The sequence below is a fragment of the Lissotriton vulgaris genome, chromosome 6, assembly GCF_964263255.1.
Source record: "Lissotriton vulgaris chromosome 6, aLisVul1.2, whole genome shotgun sequence".
In the NCBI taxonomy this organism is placed as follows: domain Eukaryota; kingdom Metazoa; phylum Chordata; class Amphibia; order Caudata; family Salamandridae; genus Lissotriton; species Lissotriton vulgaris.
In genome coordinates this window covers 982,374,062-982,392,635 of record NC_141694.1, presented here as the reverse complement: position 1 = coordinate 982,392,635, position 18,574 = coordinate 982,374,062, and positions in this window count along the sequence as shown.

Below are 18,574 nucleotides of genomic sequence, written 5' to 3'. Positions count from 1 at the left end.
GTTATACGCAGTCCAGTCTCTGCCACCGCAGATAGGCCGCTATTTCCTGTCTGTTGGTTCCTAGGGGTGGACCATCAGGAGTAGCTATATTGAGAGAAACAAGAAGAAAAATTGTAAATAATGCTCTGTGCAAACAATTGTTTTAAATCAGTGGGTGGCACAGTAGCAGTACATTACTGGTCCCCTAGGGTCATTGGAATTTGATGTGACTATGATTAGGTGAGTCACAAGATCAATGTTGTTTTACCCACACATGTCTTGCATAAAAGGCACTGACTGTGTGTCAGAAAAGTATTAAGGCAGAATAACACTGGATATAAAAAACTGTGATTTTATGTTTTTTTTCTTCTAAAGGATTTTCGAATAACTATAAACAGACACTGAGTGGCAAAATAAATTACCTATCATGAATGAGTATGACATTATGAACTATGGAGTACAAGTTGCGTGTTGTGCTAAAATAATGGAGCGACGCGTATTGCTAGACAGCGTGTTGGGTATTTTGCTACAGTCTGCAGCTGGGGCAGCTGTAGTTGACAATTATATATTTTTAATTCCAATGGCCCTGCTCTTCTCCAAACGCATTTCTCTTTCAACCTGACTCCAAAGAGGCAGATGAATAATAAATAAGATACTACGTCCCACACCTCACCTATGGATTGAAGATATTATCCTGTCTGCCATAAGTAGACTTTAGGGAAAATTATGGACTGCACTATAGGGAAAGGAATGGGCTATATAGATTATATTTGGCACGTTTGTCACAGTGTAGCCCATACGCCAAACTTTACATCAAATCATGCACTACTCCCACTTTACTCACTGGCCTCTCCCACCACCACATATTATTTCTAAAAAATGCATTCGCTGGGTAGTAAGGAAAGGAAACTTGACTTACTGTACTGCAGGGTAGGGTAGAGGGTTCAGGGCTGGACTGGCTACTGGGCGTTTCACTGTGGTGGCAGGTTGGGGTCCAGGTTCATTGCTGGGGGTAAATTTTGTTTTGCTCGGGAGCTGCCTGCCCTTCTAAATGATTAATACAAAACAAAAAGCTTTGAAGCTTTTATAAACATTTGTTTTGCATTGTTTAGTAAGAAAAGCCTGGTAGCCAGTCCGGCCCTGAGAGGAATTAGGCAAGTAGTGTAGAGCTTTTGAGAGTAGACACTACATGGATCACTGATTAGTCATCTTTGGCTTATTCAGTGACTGGACTTGTCGACGGAAGTCGAAATGGAAAAACCATAACAAATGTAAAATAAATCTGCTTTGGGAAACCATGAAATATATTCTGGAATCACTTTACTTCACATGGTTATAAAATCAAATGTGGCAACTGGTAAAAATGGATTTTCCAATTTTTTGGTAGGCATTGACGGTAGGACTTAGGGAAAAAAATAAAGGAGTGCAATACTAAGAGGTGACTAAATGGGAAAAGGGAAACACACTTCTGTGTTCGGTTTGCAATGCAAGGGAAACATTGTCAATGCCATAATACCTGAAGCAGACGCACATTGCACAGCCAACTCTACAGTTTTGAATTGAACCATACTGCACTTCGGCCATAAGTGGCAAAATGCCATGGGTGAGGGGAGGGTGATGAATGATGGGTGAGATACATCTGGCTCACTTAACAAATACAGTGAGTCAAGGGAGTAGAACAGAAAATAAAAAATACCCCACACTTTGAGCCATAGCTTTGATACCTCTACATAAACAAAGAAAGCGAATAAGGTGAGCAGCGTGCCTCTCTCAATGGGCACTGCCTTGCTTAGTCATTCAAATATTCCAAATATTAATTCATAATTTTACCCATAGCCATTATGATTAAGCTTTACTTTCTCTCATCCAGTCTTTCAACAAAATGTTCAATAAATTATCCATCCATTCAATATCCATCCTTTCTTCCAAGCATCCTTTCACCCATCCATCTGTTTAGCCACCCACGCACCATTTTACCTACACACCCTTTTACTCATGTACAATCTTCCTTTCTTTAAAGCTTCTGTTCTTTTATTTTTCCCTCAAGCCATCAATGCTCATTATGTGAGTTTCTGGTGAGTTGCAAAAAGAAGAGGCCATAATAACTCAACCACCACTGCAGCTGGAAAAGCTGGGAGGTTCACGGTCATGAGTTGAAGATGCCCTGGTACTAGCTAGTGAGTATAATAGGAATTGTCAAAAAGCAAGCAATTATGTGACTTGCCAGTGCCTGCCCTTGCCGCCACTTCTTCCCCTCCAACTGACTCTACTCCTGCAGCAGCACTAAAGCCAGCGTCACTAGTGGTCTGTAAGGCTAGAATAAAACATTATATATTTTTTAGATGCCAGATATGCCACCCCGTAATTTTTCAATACAAAATACAACCAAATACATCACTACAGTTCAGTTAGCACTGCAGTATCTTCTAACAAAAATATTCTGGGCATTTGGTTGGTTCACAATGTTAGACAAGACAGGGGTGGAATAATGGTCAGTGAAAGACCTATGGTGTTGGTTGGTAAATGCAATGGAAGTGGGACCTCATACTTTTTTCTAACCATGCTGCACTATCATGGAAAACTGCTGGTATACTGTATAAATGAATGACACAGCACACAGCATATGGAGGGGGGTTGGTCCATGACCATGGCCTCTCTCTCGTGAACTCAACTGTTCGAGCATGAGCAGGCAAAAGTATGCCTTCTCAACAAACATACATGTTGAATAATATTTATAATATTAGCTTACTTGGCCTACAATCTTCACAGTAGACAGTAGGTACCATAAATGTGTTATTCTTCATCTTACTCTTACAGTACCACAAGATATATAGGAGAGGGGGAAATATTACCAACAAAGCAGAAGATATGTGAACTAGAGACTACAGGCCGGAAAACATCAGCTACCAAAAAAGAAAAACATGTAATATAAGAAAAATAAAATAATGCAGGGATAACAGGAATGAAACAAAACTGTAATACATTGTGCTTTGCACCAGTGGGTTCATATTCTGTCCTAGTCGCCATGTGGAAGGAATACAGCAGGTAAGGGTGTCGGAGAAACTTTATTTCTCACAAGTAACACTAACCTTCAGGCAGCAACTTTCATCTCGGAAGCCAGCGCCATCATTTCAACACCCCAAGATTCTCCCCTAAGCCCACATTAATCATAACACCCAACATTAGGGAAATAGTAATAATAAATAATAGGATTTGTTAGGGTTAGCAGAACCCTTGGCAGTGGCACTGGTGGTGGGCACCTCCTGTTGACCAGCTACTCCCAGACCCTCTACAACGTCCCTCTTCTTGCCCTTGGGTGCTGATGAAAGAAATGAAGAAGATAAAAAAAGCATATCAGTTATTAGGTTAATCTGCACAAAATGATTATGACAGGTAAACGCAGTGACATAAATGTACTTCTCTAAAACAGATTACCTATATCACTAGTTTTGAGTCTATCGACTATCTTTGAGTTGCCCGTACTAATCTTAAAATCCCTATTTCAAATGTCCTTAAAAAAACATTTGAAATGAATGCATTGCATGGAATGATCATTGATTCTATTCTCATCTCTCAACCCCCTTGATGAACCAATTCAGTCTCCCTTTTTTTAAATGCATAGATGAATACTGCACATCACTGTGAAATAGCTTGGAACTGTACAAGCTACATAAACCAATTTACAGAGAGAACGCACTACTTACTGATATGACTGATTCACTATAGTGACAGGATGACAGTCTGCAATGGCTTGTTATTTAGCCAATGTTGAGTAGGATTAGGTAGCTTTGAGCATCTGCCTAGCATAATCTACAAACTGGATCACATAATAATATTCCAATGTAAACTAAACATACCTTATCTCTGATTGTGAGCAGCATGCTATTGGCTCGATGCCTAGCAGGTCCTGTTTCGGGTCTCAGATTTGCACCCTGAAGTGTGTCCCCTTCTGGACAGTGGGACAAACCTGGCTAGTGTGCCGCACACACCAGCACCCTGTCCCCCAGCAGAGCTGCCCCCCGCAGGGGGTATCCGCTGCTGGGCCTGCCGCCTGCAGCCAGCATGGACGGGACCTGGCACTGCACACAAAAAACCTGGTGCTACTACCTCCATCTTGCTAAAGATCACCTGGGCTGCACACCGAGGCGACAGCGCGGCCAGCAAGGAAGACAATCCTCTGCCATGGCACTGGGTGGGGTAAAGAAAGATGAGAAAAGAAGGAAAAGAAGGGAAGGAAAGAAGAAATAAGAAAGGGGAAAAATAAACCTACAAATGTCATGAAAAAAGTAAAAAAAACATTAAAAAAACATAAAATACCCACACACAAAGACACACACTAATATAATAGATAAAAATGAGGGGTAGGTAAGTTTGATGAGGAGGATTAAAGAGGGGTTGAAAGTTAGGCCCAGCACCATTACAGTGAGTAAAGAAACAAGATGGTGGCGCTCATGCTAATCGCGTGGTGCTGTTCAGGCATGATTTCCAATACGCATACGTACATAAGAACCGAGTACTGCCATTCATGTGTGATTTTCAACACAAGGAAGTACTCCGCGTTGCACACAGCAATGTAAATGGGCACCCGGCAAACGCTGCCCACACACGGAACTCGGCATAGCATGGCAGAGTTTTTTTAGCCACTTCATGGAGTTCCGCATAACAGAACTCTGCAAACTTCGCCCATGCCTACTATCAATTTTGTGTGCTGCACTTTGGATTAAAAAATGCCCCTGCCACATTCCAGAGTTTGGTGAACAGGGTCCTTGCTGATATGAAGTCCTTCTCAGCTGCCTACCTGGATGACATAGCTGTCTTCAGCAGCAGTTGGAAGGACCACCTTTTTCACCTCCAGGAAGTGCTTCAGGCTCTCCAACAGGCAGGCCACACTATCAAGGCCACAAAGTGCCAGGTAGGGCAAGGGCCTGTGCGTACTTGGGGCACCTGGTGGAAATGGGTAAGTGCAGCCCCTCCAGGCCAAGATAGAGACTATCATGGCCCTGAAAACCCAGACTGAGGTCAAAGCATTCTTGAGCCTCACTGGGTACCGCAGGAGATTTGTCAAGGGATATGGCACAATTGCTGCACCCTTGATAGAGGTGACTTCTGAGAAGCAGCCCAGAAATGTAAATTGGACAAAGGCATGCCAAACTGCATTTGACTCCGTACAGAAGGCCATGTGCACAGCCCCTGTCTTCCCTGACTTCTCCAAGTAGTTTATTGTCCAAACAGAAGCCTCAGAACACAGCATAGGGGCAGCTTTATCACAGCTCAATGAAGAATGCCCGGACCAACCTATAGCCCTCATCTCTAGAAGGCGACTCCCCAGGGAAAATAGGTGAAGGGCTATAGATAAATAAGCTTTTGCTGTGGTCTGGGCACTGAAGAAGTTGAGGCCGTACCTCTTTGGAACTCACTTCCTGATTCATACTGACCACTGGGGGTGGCTCATGCAAATGAGGGCTGAGAACCCAAAATTATTGAGGTGGTCCAGTTCCCTACAAGGTATGGACTTCAGGATGGAACACAGACTGTCTATTCAGGATTTTTCGACTTAGTGATGAGAACTCCCTAGAGGTTGGGTAGTTCTCCCCACTTTCAGCTGGGGGTGACACAAGTTAGACCTGTCATCCTTAGTGGGGCTTCCACCAAACTTTTTGCCTGCTCATCTCCACTTTTTGCTGTATCTTTTTGTTGGCCATAGGACTCTACTAACCAGTGCTAAAGTGCATGTGCTTCTCCCCTAAACATACCATTAGTGTATAACTGATTGGCATATTTAGCTTAACTATATGTCCCAAATAAAGTGGTATACCATATACCCAGGGGCTGTAATCTAATGCTACTAGTGTGACTGCCACAGTTGTTGTGCCACCCACACAAGTAGTTTTACAAACCTGTCTAGGGCCAGCCATTGCAAGTCCTGTGTGCTGAGTTTACCCTCACTTCAACTTGGCATTTAAAATCACTAGCTAAGCCTTAAACTCCACTTTTATTACACATTTGTCATCCCTAAAGTGGGCCATATCTAGCCTAAGGGCATGGTGCCATTTAGCTAAAAGGTAGGACATGTACTCTTATGTTTTACGTGTCCTGGTAGTAACAAACATCTAAATTGATTTTTCACTACTGTGAGGCCTACTCCTCTCACAGGCTAGTATTGGGAATTGCTTACCTTAGTTCCTGGTAAGAAAGGAGTTGATGTGTCATGTTTCATATTTTTGGAATAGTAATGATAAACCCTCTTTACTGGTAAAGTGGAATTTAACATTATTACTGTTTAAGAAATGCCACTTTTCGAAAGTGGGCATTTCTCTGCTTTTACTGCTCTGTGTGCCCTGCAGCTTGTTTCCAATACACACTTGGGATGGGTGACAGCTACACTATGTGCATTCCCTCTTGACAGCTACAAACACAGGGAGAGTGGGTATGACAGAGAACTCATCTGCATTCATCTACATTCTGATAGGTCTTCCTGGGCAGAAAGAGGGAGCCAACACTTACATCTGAATAGTCAGTGTCCTGTGTCCCAAACAAAGGACTCATTACCCCACTCAGGTAGCCCGGTAGGCATGGCTGGGGGAAAGGGGACCTGTGCTCTTCGAAAGCTTACTTTGAAGTCACCCCCACTTCAAAGGATTATTTGGGTACAAGCACTGGGGCTCTGACTCTACAAAGACAGTAGACCGCTGGATCTGTGAAGAACTCTGTCAGAAGTAGACTGCTGTGCTACAGGGTTTGTCACTTTGCCCGACTGCTGCTCTGAAGGAACTGCATTCTGCTTTGCTGAGCTACCCTGCTACCTGCTGATCTCTGCCCTGCTGAGGACAAGAACTGGACACATCTCACTTGAACCAAGAGTGACTCCAATGGCTTGCTGGCTTGCCCCCCTGTTTCTGAAGTGTCAGGGGCATCAAAGACTTGCTGCTGCTGGACTGTGTGTGTGGATCTTTTGAGTCCTACCCTGCCTGATGTGCCAGTCCACTCCTGGGTCTTAGAAGTGGGTTCTGCTTTGCTTTAAAATCGGTGCAGTGACACCTTTGCACTGATCGGAACCGACGCAATTCCCTTCGAAGCAGTGCCGAACTGAGAACATCCCTGCGAGGCTCGACAACGCGGGACCAGACAGCGAGGTTCAATGATGATGCAGAGTCTGCATCGTGAACCCCAACTGTATGGATCGGAACTGACACATCGCCTACATCCACGAGATTGACGACGACGCATTGCCTCCTCTGCTCCTTGCATCAAGTCTTCGACGTTGACGCTTGCTCGTGCCAAGGTACATTGTTAGTGGGACCTGTGTGATTCCTGTAGCCAGACTGCCCTCCATTGCAGTTAGCCTGAACTTTGAATTTACCCTGGTCAAGTGCATCCTCAAGTAACACCTCCATGATATTGACTTCTAAGCACTATTTTTGGTTTATTCTTTAAAAAAAATCATAAGTCTGAATCTACTTATTGGATGTGTGTTGACTTGGTCTTGATTTTCTCTTAAAAATATTATATATTTTATAAACCTGTGTGGAGTATATATATATATTTTTCATTGTGTTACTGTGTGTTGCACAAATACTTTACACCTTGCCTCTTTATATAAGCCTGACTGCTCTGTGCCAAGTTACGGGGGGTGAGCACAGGTTATCTTTTAGTGTGTATCTAAGCTGACCCTGACCAGAGTGGTGGTTCCTGCTTAGACATGGTGCATAACTCTGCCATCAAAAAACCCGAGTTCTAACAATGGGTTTCTGGAGGAAAAATCACAATTGCTCCTGTGCGACTCCTGGTGCTTCATGAAGCTTTCTTTATTGCTGCTTGTGAGTCATCCCGAACAGCAATATGCACATTTTAAATGACTCCCATAAGTTTATAGGATGCTCCTTTGCCATTGGGCTATTTTATGTTTAATCCAGCAATCTTTGTTGTAGCTGTTAGTTTGCCTCATTAATATCTACTCAACCATCCATTCAGTGTCCCCATCAAGTTTGCTCTTTATTGGCCCCACGACAGCGTTTGTGCCACTGGCTGTGGAGTTAGAGTCCGACGAAAGTCCCAGGAATGCACGTCCAGAGTAGGTCTTCAACACTCTAGACAGAGCTTCACCTGTTTACCAGTTCTTCGCCTGTTTACCAGTTCTTTTCTACTTTTTCACAACTGCTCTTTCTCTGAAAGAATTTAATTTAAAAATGGAGGTGGGTGGTTGTCCAAAACGTAGAAGACCCTACCCGATCCAGAGATGTCTCCACTCCTAACTGGCACTTCCACAGATCAGCCCCGTGGCTATGCAACACCCCTGCAAGATATTCTTGGAATACTGAAATGGCAGCTTGAAGGAAAAGTGGACAGACCCCTCTCTCCATCTAGGCTCTGCCCACTCAGGCCTGGTTTCTTCTCTCCAAGCTTCAAAGAAAACCCCCTGTGGAAATTAGAGCCAGAGGGGAGGGCCTGCCCTCCCATTGTCCCATGTGCGAACAACCTAAGAGTACAGACAGTACTTGTCAGGGAGATGAAGCTTATGAGCTTGTGAACATGTCACCATACTCCCTTCATTGGCTATGAGAAGCCTAGCACCCCCCTCCCCCGGGATGGGCCTAATGTTCCAAGGGGGACTTTGAACTGCTAACTGGACAGCAAATGAATTAACTGGTCAAAAAGGGTAGCTCATAGCATGAAATACATGAAGGCTTGCCCATGGAAATATGGCCCATTTTATAAGTACATAAACTCAAATAGAGTAAATCTAACTCTTGATATGAGGTCATAACCATGAAATGTTTACATAAAGATTCTCTGTGGCTTTTCTGCCTCATGCTAGTCAAAATTTATAGTATAGGAAGACGTTACCCAAACTGTGAAGTCAGTTAAAAAAGATTTTACCCTTCGACCAAGAAGAAAGGAAAGGTTTCTTTTTGTATTCCCAATTGATGTATAAAGCCACATAGGACTATATGCAATTTCATTCATTTTTAGGAGAAGCTCACAGAGAGTGATTTTCAATCACTCAACATAAAATTACCCATTACGTAGACTCACTCACAACAAAGGTGTCAAAACCGGAGGCCCAAATGTGAAACAAATGGCATGGAAGACTGTTTTCCTACAGTTATATCTATCTAACCTTCATATGCTCCTCATAAAATTCTAACAGAATATAGTCTAGCCTCCTGAGACAAATAGCACACACAGAATTCATAATTTGCTAAACGAAAATATCAACTCACTCCAGGTGCGACAAATTGAACCTAGCTTGGGCCGTAGGATGATCTAGTATGGATGGATAGTATCCTCTCACTACCCAAACAGATCAATGCTTCTCCAGTTCAGAGTGAGTAATGTCCCAGCTAAATAGGCAATGCTAAACTCTTTCACTCTTACCAGCAATCTTCAGGAGAAAATGAATCTTCAAACTAGCCTTGAGGATCTTTTCTCTCATTTAAATGCTCAATGCAGTGTTTGTGATAATAATGTATAGTTGGCTATCCTTTTAATTCCCTTAAATAGGGTCCATAACACCTAAGGCTTACAATTAGTCATTTACAGACACTGCCAAACTGCAGATCAGACAGGCAAAGAGTGCCTGTAGATGATCCTATGCTAAATCAGACAAAAAATATAGAAGCTCTAACTTAAAATGTACAAAAGGGTATTGGTGCATGTCACATGACATTTTCGGAGTGCTAAGGTCCAGAATGCACTGCAGTAACTGTCCTCAATCTTGAAATCCTTTAACAATCAAAAGTGCTAGACCAGGAGGGTGCCATTGGCTGAAGCCTTTTCTCACATACTTGACACACATCTTCAATCGAGTCGAATTTACAAGAGCATGACATTCATTCAGGGACTGTTATATTCACCATGGTCCCAATGGGAATATTTCATTTCCCCCACAGAGGAGGAAGTGAAAGCTGCCATCTTGAACTCTAAATCAGTCTCTATTAATAGTACTGCCCTGTAGCTGTGCTAAGGACTCTCACCTCCTGGAGTCATTAGGGCTTCACTCTTGAATAACTCCACCCAACTATTGTGTGAACAGTGGAACTGAGAGTGGTTACCCTGCTCCTGAAAAGGATAATAACTTCAACCTAAGTGATATCAATATTGGCCATCACACTTCTCGGAATGCTGGACTAAACACTGGAAACGATGGTAACAAGCTAACTGCCTGTCTTCCGTCAGAAGTCCTTCAGGAGTCTGGTAATCTACATTCTTGGCAGCCCCGTTTTTTCCTGGGCCACAGTGCCAATCCAACGCTAGTATTTTCTCTTGATAAAATTAGGTCTGTTCTTCCTAGAGATTCAGCAGGAGTGATCCTTCTGAATCTCTACTGATTGTTATACTATGAGCCATGGGGCAGATTCATCACTTAGAAGAAATTTGGATAGGTGGCACAGGAATAAAAAAATCATTTACTCTCTAGAGTGGCTCCAGACCTTCAGCTTTCCCTTTTCAGGTCAGTTATGTTGGCTGTGTTATGTGGCATGCCGTAGGGTACTGTTACCTGAGATGTGGAAGATGTTGCTCATTACATTGTCTTCAATCGATGTTTTAGCCTGATTTAAGAGGCAAATTTAAAAAGACATTATACCTTGTATAGGTGAAACCCCTGTGTGAGTTCAAGTTATAATTATAAGGATTATTCACCAAGCTTTTCTAATTAAACAGGTAGACCCATTGGAATAGTCAAATCTAGTTTTATGGTTTTAAGATATACAGCAGTTCTTCCAGTTTTTCTTAACTCTACATGTAAGTTATTATGCATCACATAAAAAGCACCTTTTTAGCATTGGGAATCCTAACACTACCAATGCAACAGGTATAACGTTCATGTAATAAACAGTGTTGGAAATGCATTGGCACTTGCTTGTAAGTACCCAAGCTCACTACAAGGCCTTCATTATGAGTTAGCAGAGCAGTATCCCTGAGGACTGGGGCAGGAGGTTTCTGGCTTTTTTTTAGATCCATGCCCTGGTTTTCTTTGTACAAAAACCCCATGATCGAGTCCAATATTTAATTAGAGTAATGCTATGAAATGTGGTTCCTCTTTCCATACACACTTTCCAAGTATCATTTCTTTAAAGGAACAGTCTATAAATCTGGTGGCTCTCAATTGTAGGCCCCAACATTGAAACATCAGTTGTGTCAGCGTTAAAAGGTCACTATCAGGACAAAATAAATATTAATGTAACATGATGTTACAGACCAATGCGAAACTGACCACACTTGAATTACACTCTACTAGAGTGGTTATGGAGTCTTATGCCCTGCCCATCAATATGACTTCTGAGTTCAATACCAATGCATTTCCAGAAGGTCTCTTCATCACTGTGAAAATCGTTCAGATGACCCCAGCCGGAGCCCAAGGAACTATCTCCTAAAGTGGTGGACACAGTTATTTGGTAGGCTTAAGGGGCCAGTCCAACTGTGATATGCCCCTTGTAGACAGCAGTAGGGAACCACTCCTCGCTAGATAAACCATGGCAGTACGGGACGGTCAAAACTTTAAAATAACCCCCACACCACAGGAGAAATCTCCCATGGCAAGGAGGTCATTGATTTTTTTTTTCTTTCGAAAACAAAAGCCCCCTTCGGGATTTTCTTTTTGAAAGTGCAAAAAATCATAGGGATTCGGCCGTATTGCTCCGCCATGGTGACAAAACCATCCGTCAAGCATTCAATGCATTGGCAAGAACAGTCATAAATCCTGTTAATGCATGAGATTTCCACCAGGCCGCTGGGTACTCCCTCAATAAAGAACTTTTCTCGGACGCCCGAAAGAATAAATACCTTAATGCCAAAACTCAAAATCAGGCCCGGAGTCTCTTCCAAAATCATGTAAGAATATTTATTTGCCAGAAATTGGTTAAAAATGTACATACACACACACACCTTACAATAAGTGTTTTTTGTTCAGCAAAGGACCGTTTGAGTGTGAAACTGTAAAGAAATAACCTCATAATGATTGATCAGGAAAGATTACATAGACCAAGAATTTACAAGCAACTCCTCATGAATACTACAAGTTGTACTCTTCTATCAATGTAAAATTGGCAAAATCTGACAAGCAGTATAAGTACAGAGGACACATATCAATTCATATAGAATAAATCCACTATCAGTGACAAAGCTGCCACATATCTTCGTAAATTGTATGTGTATCAAACAGGAGTATGCAATTTATTGTGTGAACTTTAATAATCACAGTTGCAAAGTGAGGTAGAGCTATACAAAATGGATTTTAGCAAGCCTTTGAAATCTACCATAGACTTGATGCAGTGCCATGGATGCAGAGCGTTAAGGTGTTACTGAGGAATGCTAAGGGCAGAAAGACATTATTTTTGATCTGACAGAACTTAACAGTTTAAAGATTTCTGTATTTTGAGTTTGAAGAAGAACCCATAACTAATTCTGTTTATAAGATAAACTAATAAATGGTACTATTTCTCCTTATTATTATTATTAATAATTACATAATAGCATGATTCCTAATAATGTAAATATAAATTTAATATAATATTTATACCACTACTTCTGCCAGTACCAGTACTACAACTAATTACATTAATTGTAATATTACTCGTAATAATACTAAAAATAATAATGATGACCTAAGCAGCGTGTCTGGGACAAATCCTCTAAGAAATGCAGAGGTAGAAGTAAGTGTTCATGGTCTGTGTTTCTGGTGAAGAAACACAATAAAAATGTATTAAAGCATACTCTTATGTTTCGCAAAATCAACTAAACTAGTAACATTTTAAAGAAGAAATTGCAGGAATCAGTAATTGAAAGTGTGATTGATATGGTACACAAGTGGCACCTAGAAATCTAAACTATACATTTTCCTATAGGGCCTCAGATAGATACAAGTCTTTTTCAATAATCTGATCTTTGATGAGCAGAGAGGCGCCACAACAGTTGCTCTAAGATGACAATTGTATATTGTATTTCCTTAGAATGCGATATTCTTCTACTCCATTGCCAGCTATAAATTAAATGAATGACGAGTATGTCACTACTTGTGGTTTTTCAGCTCAAATCGTCCTTTCATGACACCTATCTGTCGGCACTAGGCTGAGGTGATAAGCATAACTGCAAAGTGTTTCCTGCAAGTGAAGAAAATACAGTGTGTGGATTTGGTGCTTATGATGTATACTACATTTGGCCTTGAAAATTGAAGTTCTTCATAGAAATTGTGGTGTAGAATAAACACAAGACAGAAATTGAAAAACAGAAAAAGGGACTAATATGTAAGAATTGGTAGAGCGGGAAAGGACACAAGGGAGATCAATATAACATTTTGAATTACAAAAATACTACAATACCTAAATGAAACTAGGCAGCATACACAAATACATCCTTGAAAGATTTAGAGAGAGAAAAACATAACAAAAAGCAGAAAACATCAGGAGAAATGGGTTTCCAAAGCTCACAACCAATAACGTCAGTCAACACTAATGGCATTGCAATTTCCAATATTCGTATATATTTCTGTAATTTTCAGATAAGTGTACCCATTTTGCTGATAGTTCTAGTAATTGCATATACTTGCGTTATCGGCAACATATACAACTCAAAGAATGAGTTACTATCTAGACAAATTCAACATTTACTGGCTTCAGTTATTTTATCTTTAGTTATATTCTAGTGCAAATATAACGATTAAAATAAAGAGTAAGCAGAACGTTTTCACTCTTATCTTTCCTAGTGTTAACTCAGATGATAAACATGCACTGGTATTATATCATCATTTAACTTATTTTTTTTCAATGGTAGCAGCTTATTAAAACCACTGTACCTGTGAGCACCTAATTCAAATATACATATCAGCAAATGATGTTAGAAATTAGTATTTCCACAAATAAACTCATTTTTTTTATTTTATTGAAATTCATTTTGATTCATTTTCAATATCACGCAATAATAAATGTTCAGGAAACTTGTACATATGAATTGATTTGATTTGTGCTCTGTAAAAATATTGATTTTAATGTAACCTATGCAATAAAATGAGTTTAAATGGAAGGATGATTAATGTAAACTATCCACAGCAAACTTACACTTAGGAACGTTTTTGAATGGTTCCACGTTTTGTGAAGAAAACAAATGCCCACTCAATTCCTACTTAATTATTATGTCCTCTTTTCCCTTGCCTCAATGATTTTTAATCCATCCCTTCTAATCCCTATCCCTTCACTCTTTCATCTCTGACTTTCTCACTCCCCTTCCGTCTTTCCTTACTTCTCTCACTCCGTCTATCGGTCTTCTATCTAACCTCTTCTTTACTTCTTGATTTTACTTCCTCTTCCTTTTCTACTTACCTTTCCTTCACTAACCCAGGGGCAACATATTGTATCTAGTTGTGGGCTTCACACCAATAAACACTGCCACCAGAATCAACTTTCACAACGAATGAAGGCAGTTGCTACCTGGATGCAAGACAGCTGCCTCAAGCTCAACTCGGACAAAACCGAAGTACCCATCCTTAGACCCACCCCCTCAGTCTAGGATGACTCCTGGTGGCCCGCTGCACTAGGAACCCCTCCCACCCCTATGAACCATGCACGCAACCTTGGCATCATACTGGACTCCTCGCTCTCCATGAATCGCCAAATCAATGCAGTATCCTCATCCTGTTTCCACATGCTCTGCCTGCTTCGAAGGATATTCAGATGGCTCCCCACAGAATCCAGAAAGGCAGCAACCCATGCACTCATCACCAGTAGCCTGGACTATGGCAATGCACTCTACGCGGACTTCACCCAGAAACAGTTCAGGAAACTACAGAACGTCCAAAACACTGCAGCTAGACTGGTCCTCGACATCCTCTACCGCAGCCCCATGACACAACACCTCTGACAACTCCACTTGCTCCCTCAGCCACATGACACAACACCTCTGACAACTCCACTGGCTCACTATCAACAGGAGAATCACTTTCAAGCTCCTGACACATGCCTATAAGGCCCTACACGACACAGGACCACAATATCTGAATCACTGCCCCACTTTCCACACACCCGCCAGATACCTCCTCTCCACCCAACTCGCTCTGGCCTCCGTCCCACTGATCCACAAGACCAGAACCGGAGGAAGATCCTTCTCCTATCTCGCCGCCAAGACCTCTACCTCAGGCAATTCCCATCGATGACCCAGTTCAGGAAGGACCTCAAGACCTGGCTCTTCGACAGAACCTTCTGTATTTCGTTTGTGACTTGGCCTTACAGCTCTAAGATTCTATCAGACAATGTATGTATCAATATTGCGCAACTTATCTGTTCATATTCATTCTTAATTTGAAATCATCAGTAATCTATACAAGTCACTTGAAATACAGAATATTACATGAGGTGTGGTTTAGGCAGTCACACAACTCTGTCCAGCACGCTAAACATCCCCAGAGTACCATTAGTATATCAGTGTTCAATAAACACAGAACTGGTGTGTGCAATACATACGCATTGTTCTTCGAAAGAACCTCCACAACCAAATGGATCAGCAGCCCCCCTCCCCTCAGTGCCTTTAGACCCTCACGGGTGAGTAGCCCCGCTTTACAACCCCCCCGGTTGATTGAATAAACCATTGCTCTCCTTTGTGTAAGTCCAGTTGCTTTAATTGAAGCATGTGTTACAAGTCCCAGAATGCACTGTTTTGTTCAATGAAAGCTCTTATTGGGACGCAATGTGGTGCTCCCTTGTCATACAGCAAACTAGGAACCTTAGTGTAGTCCCTTCTCCCTGGCTACACTAATTGTTGATGCAACACATTTTAAAACAGAACATGCTTTCTTGCACATTTTATATGCACTTTGTGTGGATGGAGATATCTACTAACAGCCACCATGTGCTCCCTTATTCAAGGTTGTAAGCAATGCCAATAGCTTGAAATGGCACACAGCATGAAAACCCATTTGGATTTAACATTGGCACTGGGCAGTCACTGGCCCATATAATATGCAAAGGAAAGAGCCAGTGGTATGATCTCAAAGTGATCTAGCAATTGTAAATCACTATTGAACGATATGCTGGTTCACAAAAAGAGAACAAATAGGAAGTAGGGCGACAGTCTAACAAACAATCCAACTTCTACCACTACATTAGAGGCCAATCACAAAATGAAGGATGCTCAGGATCCTTACATGAATGTTCATAACACAAAAAATAAATCTCCAGGATTTATACATACAGAATCTCTGACTATGGACCCATGGACAGCCACGCATATTGTTGTAGTACCACCCAAACAAGTCAGCTCCTTATGTAAAGGAAAGTCAGTGCTGCAACTGGCAGTGGACCTTTCAATCAGGTGGGGGTAGAGTAACCAACGGTCAGCTGCTCCAAAGACTGGCATATTGCAGTTATTTGTACGTTTACTCCATTTTAGCCAATAATTGTTAAGCTCCATGGAAGACACTGGCCAAAGACTACATTTCTGCAGAGTCTTCAAGGGCTATACAATTTTGAGTAGGAAAACCTACATGCTGAAAATGCAAAAACCCCCACAAAACCACTATTTGGTTAGAGGTTTCAGATGGTGCTGATTTACAAAATCAGGGCACCAGCACTGCTGCACTCCACTGTTATGAGATAATGTACAACATAAACGACTGTGGGCGCAGCATCCTGTCAGTATGCAAACCCTTCAGATATCACGGGGACAGTTAATAGTTAGGGCCATAATGAGCTTGTTCTAAAAAGGGCTCGTATTACCCTTGCATCACACAAAGTGGAGCAAGTCAACTCAAAACCTTTAGTGGGATTTACTAAGCCACCTAAAGCCACCTTGCGTGACTCTGCATGGCTTAGTAAATCCAGAACAATGCAAGGTAACGCAAACTGCTGCTTTGCATTATACTCTGTGTTGGGAAGGCATTGTATGCGTGGAGCACAGGCGTTCCCATGCATCCACTCATGGATTTTTCCGCAATCCCAGATTTGTTAACCCCTTCCATGCTGATGACAGAACGGTTCCGTCATCAGCATCGGCTGAGCTGTGCTGATGACGGAACCGTTCCGTCATGACTCCGCCCGCGCAAGGCGGAGTCAGCACAGGCAGAAAATACTCCCCGCACGGAAGGGGTTAAGGTAAGTAAACCTGGGATTGTACCCTTCTCACTCCTTTTTCCTTTTCTTGTATGCTCCTTAAATGTTTTTATTGGTATCATTGGTAATATGTAACTGATGTAAGTTTGCAACTATGTGGAACCTTATGTAAAGCGCACTGATACCTTCGGGTCTAGCCAGCGCTATATAAAACTCTTTAAATAAATTTAAATAACTAAATTGTGTCAAAATGGTACGCCTTCCCAACAAAGACCTAACAAGGAAAAATATATTTATTTCTCCTCCTTATTTCCTCTTTCTACATTTGCTGTATTATGCAGCACACATAATAAGAGGAAAAGGCCTCCAAGAATAGTTTCTGCGCAGGAAGTTGTCCCCTCCTGCACAAAAACAATCATACCTATAAAGTAGGCACCCTTTCACTCTGGTGCAAGGGTGCCTGTGTTGGCACTAGTCAGCACTCTGTTCGCCAACGAAGGGAGAGAGCACAAATGTGTCATATCTTAGTTCGTAAAGCGCATTCCTGTTCTCACCCGTCACACAACATAGATCAGCAAGTTGTCTTGCTGCGTTGCGTGACTTTTTGATAAATCTGCCCACTAGTGGTTAGTTAAACATCATCCTTTCCTCTAACATGTTTACACTCATCCTCAAAATGTACTAAATAGCAATCTTGCGATGTATACCTTTTTTCTTGATTGTTTTCGGCCTGCTAAATCCCGACTCCTAGTCTTCCAAACCATATTCTTGCTTGGCATGTAAAACATCTACAAGCCATGACACATGTATCCTCAATTCGATTTGTAAACTATCTTGAAATGGTGCAAGGTCGGAAACAGTTTGACAAATTAGGTACATATTTACCACAGAAGTGTTTAGGGCTTGTTAAGTTGCCAATAGCCAAATATCCCCAAAGAAAAAACTTTCTTCTGCTATGTAAAATGTTCATATTTTAGTTTTTAGTGATTTGTTAACTACATAAGAGTGTCTTCTTTATTTCTATTTTATTCAGTGATTTGCGTTTTGTATCAGGGGTGTGACGATTCTTTATGCCCAGTTTACTAGTATACCATATCACAGTGAATTGGTGAGATTTGAGGCTATGGTTAGGTGCCACGAACTATCGCATGCAAGGGCGTTACTGATAAAGGAGTAAGAAGACTGTTTACTGCACTGTTCACGGTAACAATAATAACGTTCTGAGTTTCCTTATGCTGGTAGCACCCAAGATCTTGGAAATAAATATCAGCCTCTAATTGATACCAAACACAGTCCATGTGTCAGCTATATATGTATTATCACAATACTATCAGTGTTTTTAAGAGGTACCTAACTGTATCAAGATTAGAAATTACTGACACCGGGTACAGCTTACAAGTGAAATGATTTCATGAAAATAAACTGCATTTTAACATATCCCAATATATCTCTGGTAATATACATCTTCTATGTATTTGTAGATCTTTCACATAGGAGAGGTACAAAAATAAGTTTTTCATGTGTCAAGGCAACAACTGTCATTTTATAATCATGGACTT